Below are 7,226 nucleotides of genomic sequence, written 5' to 3' on the forward strand. Positions count from 1 at the left end.
TTGCCCTTTTAATCAAGCACAATAATCTATTCAGTTTAAAAAAATCACAGGAAAATATTTTTGAATACAAAAGCCTTCTGTCTGAACTATAAAATACTCATTTTTTTTTTTTTTTTTTTACCCACAGTACTGTAACTTGTATAGAAGATTCAATGAACAACTTTATTCTCCTATTTCTTAAAGTCAGTGACTGAACAGGGGAAAAAGAAGGTTAAATAATTTTTAAGTTATCTCACTATTATTAGTAGAATAAAGGAGATCTGGAATATGAGAAAGCCAAATATATTTATTCAAAGTTTGATATTTCTCTTACCACCAGAAACATCCATGTTTGCTGAGGAGACACTAGAAGTCAGATGCACTTTTCCACACCAGCAGCATCAGTAGGTAGAATGTTGTTGCACAATGGAAAGTAATGATACCCAGTCCTGTGCCATTCCCATGATGGTTCGTAGAGCAGATCATTTTGATCCATAGAGCTACTGTTGTTGTTGTTAAGTGCTGTCGAGTTGATCCCAACACATAGCGAACCTGTAAAGGGTTTCCAAGGAGCAGTTGGTGAGCTTGAACCACCAACCTTGCAGTTCAAACGACTTTGCAGTCTGACACAGCGCCACACCAGGACTATTGGCTAGTTATTAGAAATAAATCACCACTGGCCCTTACTCCTACTAGGCCTGAGTCTGGAAGCATTGCTGAAACTTGCTCAGCACCATAGAAGACATAAGTTTTCACTTGTGTGATGGCGTTATGCACATGGTGTTTAGGAATTGAATCAAAACAAGGTCTGCAACATGGAAAGTGTAAATACAGACCCTTTTGCTTGGAGAACTATTTCCACTGAGTATTTTTTTGTTAGGCTGAACAGGTTAATGCAATCTGCACTTTATTATATGTGATTTATATGCATACAGGTTTTAGTAAGTAACAAAATATTTGAATTGTTCTTTTTAAGGTTCAATCGGCTTCGATTCCCAGCCAATGAACCACAGGCACAACACCTGCCACTGGCATCCTGTGTCTTGATATGATTCTGGACAGGTTTCCACAATGTTTACAGACTGAGGCAGGGTAGGAAGAAAGGTCTGGTGATGATCTACTTCTGAAAATCAGCCAATGGTAGCTCTATGGATCAAAATGGTCTAATCCACAATCCATCACAGCACTGGCAGAGAACCGGATATCATTAGGTTCCATCGTGCAACATCATTCTACCTACTGATCCTCCAGGTGTGGAAAAGTGCTTCTGACTTCTGATAGCTCCTCAGGGGGAAAAAAAAAAGAAAAAAAAAAGACTTTTCTGGTGCCAAAAGAAATTTGAAACTCTGAATAAGATATATTTGGCATTCTCATATTTCAGGTCTTTTTTATTCTATTAATACTATATCTGTTGGTGGGATAATTTAAAATTATTCAACCTTCTTTTTAAGGTTAAATTCATTTTTTATAAGACAGAAAACAAAATTGGGGATTTTTAAGTTGCTAGATATAATGTTATTGTTGTTAATAAGTGCTGTCGAATCAGATCTGACTCATAGCAACCTCGTCTAGTGTTTCTGAGGAGCAGCTGGTGGGTTTGAACTGCTGACCTTATGGCTTGAAGTCCAGTGGTGATCTTACAGCGCCACATCAGGAGTCCATGCTTTTATTTTCTTTTCTGAAGAAGAAGCACTGTCATTTCCTATCATCTTAATATGCTAATGTGTGCAGTCATAAAGATTGATGATTCGAACAGGTTAAGGAAATGGGAATTTATTGTTCATCGTAGACTGTCATGGATTTAATTGACATCAGTCTTAAGGTTGTTAAGTGCTGTTGAGTCAGTACCGACTCAGTGATCCTGTATAGGGTTTCCAAGGAGCAGCTGGTGAGTTTGAACTGCTAACTTTGTGGTTAGGAGTCCAGTACATATCCTATAGAGCCTCACCAGGATCCTAAAATAGAGACACTTAAGATAATTTTTACAAGTTGTTAAGGACTAGTCTGTAATATAACAAGGAAATAGTTTAAAAAAAATTTTTTTTTATCATTATCAGTTGTCATGAGAAGATTTTGGGGGGTGGGTTAGCAGTTTCATTGATGCAAGTGATTAGGTAGTTTAAAAATCACCAACATCAACATTTCTCCACCATGCCATTTTGATTTCTCAAAGTGCTCAGAGAAACATCATTTGTAGCCATGGAAATAATAGGTCTAGTCAAACAGAAGGCAGAATCAAAGTAGAACTGATTATTTTTGACTGGTAGAAAAACTAGCAATTGTGATTTTTCATGCCACTGAATCTTCCTGATCATCTTTGAGTGCATTTCATTTCATTATTGATGTTGTGGTTGAGTGGAAAGAGCAAGGGCCTAGAATCTGGGGACCTGGACAAACTCCAGCTCTGTCTGTAGGAAACAGGCAGGTATTTATTGACTATTTCAATGGCTTAGTTACCACATCCATCAAATGAATAAATGTATTCAATGACTTCTAAGATTGCTTTAAGCTCTAATTATGTATTATGTTATTATCATAACATAATGTTTTGGTCATTAATACTGCTGTTACTATCATTTAAAAGTCCTGCATTGTCTTTTACCAGATATTTTAGAAAATATACCATATAGAATCCCTCAAATGTAAAATACTGAGATATGAAATGCATGACATTTTAAGGTTGGTGGAAAAAGACACACACATTACTTTAATTACAACTATACTTTGTATTATAAAATGATGTGCCTGAGTCTTCTTAACTGGGAATTAAAGTCTTTTCTGGCCTCTAACGCACAGTGATTGATTCAGGTAAAGAAACATAGATCAAATTGTAGCATTGGGAATAGAACTTGGGAATCTCAGTAACCATAGCAACAGGAGGGAGAGAACTATTGATCGACCACAACATAAATTGTATTGCCTTATGTGCTTTCAATATTTCAGATTTTACTCATGAGATCTATTCTCTAGGAGCAAATAGTATGTCCCAAATTGCCCTATACATCAAGGTCAGATTTACACTGAGGGATTAAAGAGTTTGTTTTCCAGAAGAGATGACTATTTGTACGTAACACATAAAACTGGCTAACATGTGCAAGAGCACTTTTCAAAGAACTTTATTCTTATTAGCTCACTGAATTCTCACAGAAACATTATTAACATAATTAATCAAAATGGTTTGATAATTTGCTCAACAAAGTGGCAAAACAACTATTCAAATACAGGTAGTGGGTCTTTCAAGTCTGTTTTTAAACAAAGTTTGGAAGATATTAACTCATGATCCCCAGACCTGGTGTGGTGCTGTAGGATAAGTACTGGACTGCTTCCCCTAATGTCGCCAGTTCAAACTTGCCAGCTACTTGTTGGAAATCCTATACAGGATTGCTATGATTCAGAACTGCCTAGACAGCACTTAACAAAAAAAGCCTTAAGACTGATGTCAATTAAGACCATGGCAGTGTACCCTGAATAATAGATTCCCATTTCCTTAACCAGCTCTAATCACTACTTTTTATTACTGTACTCATTAGCATACTAAGATGATGGAAAATGATAGTGATTTTTCTTGAGGAAAGAAAATAAAAGCCTAGACTCCTGGCATGGTGATGTATATGCATGATATACATGGAAGCTACGAGTTTGAAATGATTTGATGGCCCTTAAAAACAGTAGCAAGTGCAAACAAAGACTATTTCTCCTGTTTTCCTTTATAGTTAATTTAGCATCACATGACAGAGTTTAACTAATAGAATATGAGCTTAAGCGACTAGTGGCGTCCATACATTCTTCCTTGCTCTTTTTCTCTTCTCCATGACCTGCAAAACTCAGGCAGTGAGGCCAGGGAATATGGTTGCCCAACAAGCTGGAAGGATCTGGGGCCACTAAATTAATCCATGGAGTGGCTGAATAAGCAGCTGAATGAAATGTAATATGAATGAGAAATATAATTTTATATATTAGGCTACTGAAATGCTGTGATTAATTATTATATCAATTAACCAATTACCCTGACTAATAAACAACAAAAAATATAGATAACTATCACTTGGGATAAATAAATAAGTAATAAATAGCACTCTCATTTTGTAGAAGAAAAAGCTAACGGTCAGAGAAGTCAGATAAATTTTTCAGGCCAGTATGTAAGATATTCTGATAAATAATAATAAAAAAGCTATAATTTAAAAATATGCTTTCAGTTAAGAAATGGTATCTATATGAAGTCTACAATAAAAATACTTTCATGTTCTATTTTTACCATCTCAAAAATAAATGTCCAAACAAAATTTTTGTAATAATACAAAGGAATTTGAGTGTCTGGCTAAGGAGGTTACAGTTTTGGCTACTTTGATTGAATAATAATCACACTGTCTAATCAAAGCCTAATTAGGTTGAATATTTTAAAATCAAGTATAAATGAATTTAGTATCAACCTCCAGAATGAGGTTATTAATAGTTGATTATTTAAAACAATAATCTATCATTTTAAATAGAATAAAGTTGAGATATGAAATTAAAAGGAAAAAAATATAATTAGAAAAGCAATGATATTTTGTATTTAGTGATATTATAATCTTGAAAAAAATCTTAAAATAATCCATTGGTTTTTAAGGATAACTTTTGCTTTAATGTATGAATAAAATAGAGTCACTTTCCTATCCTGAAACAAGAACCATTTTGGAAAAGTAATGCAATGAGAAAAAGAATAACAGGGTACATAACTGGAAAATTCATCCTATCCTGTAAAGTAAGAAATGCAATGCAAAATATATGTACATAGAGGTTGGGCTTGATGATGGAAAGGCTAGAGGTGCAGTGAAGATCTCCATCAGCAATACCACAGAATACCAGGAGAAGCAGGTTCAGGGCAGAGCTCCAAAACTTTGAACCACATATCTACGAATATTTAAAAGGTTTGAAGGTTTACAGCTAGTGGAACTTGTACTTTAAATCTAAAGTTTCTAAAGAAATCTTGAACTTCAGAATCAACCGGGCTCAGCAGCTCAGAGCCAACAACTTAGGCCACACCAAGCAGGGGAGCAAGCTGACCAGCCAAGGAGTAAACTTATAAGAACCTCAGAGCAAAGGTGGACAATAAATGTTGACAGTTTTGCTTTGTTCTGATTTAGTTTTGGTATCTGTTCATTGCCCCCCACCACCACCACTGTTTGAGCACCTCCATTCTTGTGACAAGAGGGGGGAGTGCCTGAGCAAGTGGGAACCCCCCACCTCCACCACTGGTGAGTTCCTCTGCGATGCATGCACACAGATACTCTCAGCATTTAAAGCTACAGGCAGCTAAAAATGGCCACAGCCAGCACGGAACTGTTTACTAATAGGGAAAAGGACAGAACAAGTGGTGTGGAGAAGTAGAGAGAGTTTAAAAACAAAACAGGCCAAAAATTAAATCCTGAAAAACAGCATCACAACCAACAGTGGCATCTTGAAATTTATCAGGCAGCCATGAAGGCAAGAAGCTGAAAGAGGATATTAATATCATACTCAAAATAGGCTACAGATTTTTTCGTTGTTGTTGTTCTCTTCCTCTTCTCCCTTTTCTGTGATTATAGACTAAGTATCCAATCTAGTTTTTGTTGTTGTTTTTGTTTTTTGTTTTTGTTTTTAACTTTGTGGGACTCTTTCTCTCCCTATACTACCAAGAAGAGACAGCAATTGCTGCCATATAGTCAAGCTACAATCCACCCTATAAAACCTCACAATACATGCAAGAAACAATACAAACTGCCATACACCAGGGAGGCAGACAACACCTGTGAAAGTTGCTCTAAGCAATAAAAAGATTGAAAAGGGAAGCCCACATCCTGATCACATCTACCTGGAAGCAATCAGAAAGCATAAAAAACAACAAAACACACACTCAGTCAAATATTAAGGTCATAGATAAACACTAAACATGAATAAGAAGCAAAAGCAGATGACCATGTCAGCACATGTCCAGAAACAAGATAAAATATCTGAGACAAATAACATAGAGGTAGATCTGGACTACATTGTGGGAAGAGGGCAGGTCTTGGAAATGCCTGAGAAGGAATTAAAAAAAAAAAAAATGGTTATAAAATATTTCAAAACATTTTACAATGGAGTAGAGAAAAATAAGGAAGACGTCAGGAAAACGATGCAAGAACAATCAAATAAGATAGATACAACATTGGAAACAATTCAAAACCTACAAAAAGAAGTCCAAACGATCAATAATAGCATATCAGAAATAGACAACACACTGAAGGGTAAAGGAGTAGAATAGATTAAATGTACCAGTTAAGAGACCGATGGTGGCAGAATGGATAAGAAAACAAGATCCTTGAATATGCTGCCTGCAAGAGACATATCTTACACACAGAGACAAAAACAGATTAAAAGTCAAAGTATGGAAAAAATATACCAAGCTAAATTCAATAAAAAGCAAACAGAAGCGGCAGTACTATTCCCTGATAAAATAAACTTTAAGGCAAAAACCAGCATACTAGATAAAGATGGACATTATCTCATGATGAAAGGGACAATTGAACAAGATGACATAAACATAATAAATATCTATGCTCCCAATGAAAGAGCTCCAAAAAGTATAAAGCAAAGTCTAATAGATTTGAAGAAAGAAATAGATGACTCTACAATAATAATGGGTGGTTTTAATAAACCACTTTCAAAAATGGATAGAACAACCAGAAAGAAACTTGACAAAAACACAGAAGAACTAAACAACACAATCAGCCAACTGAACCTCATAGATGTGTAGAGAGCATTCAACCCAACAGCAGCACAATACACATTCTTTTCTAGTGTACATGGAACATTCTTCAGAATAGATCATGTGTTAGGCCATGAAACAAACGTCCATAAATTTACAAACATCAAAATATTACAAAACATCTTCTCAGACCACAATGCTATAAAATTAGAAATCAAAAATAGGAAGACCAAGGAAATAAAGTCAAATACATGGAAACTGAATAACACCCTGCTGAAAAGTGACTGAGTAGTAGAATAAATAAAATGTGAACTCACAAAGTTCCTAGAAACACACGAAAATGAAAAACAACATTCCAAAATCTTTGGGACACGACAAAAGCAGTGCTGAGAGGACAATTTATTGCAATAAATGCACACATCCAAAAAGAAGAAAGTACCAAAATCAACACATTGACACAATATCTACAACAATTAGAAACAGATCAACAGAGGGAACCTACAGCCACCAAGATAAAATAAATAATAAAGATTAGAGCAGA

Source organism: Chrysochloris asiatica, unplaced genomic scaffold, assembly GCF_000296735.1.
Source record: "Chrysochloris asiatica unplaced genomic scaffold, ChrAsi1.0 scaffold00117, whole genome shotgun sequence".
NCBI classification, from domain to species: domain Eukaryota; kingdom Metazoa; phylum Chordata; class Mammalia; order Afrosoricida; family Chrysochloridae; genus Chrysochloris; species Chrysochloris asiatica.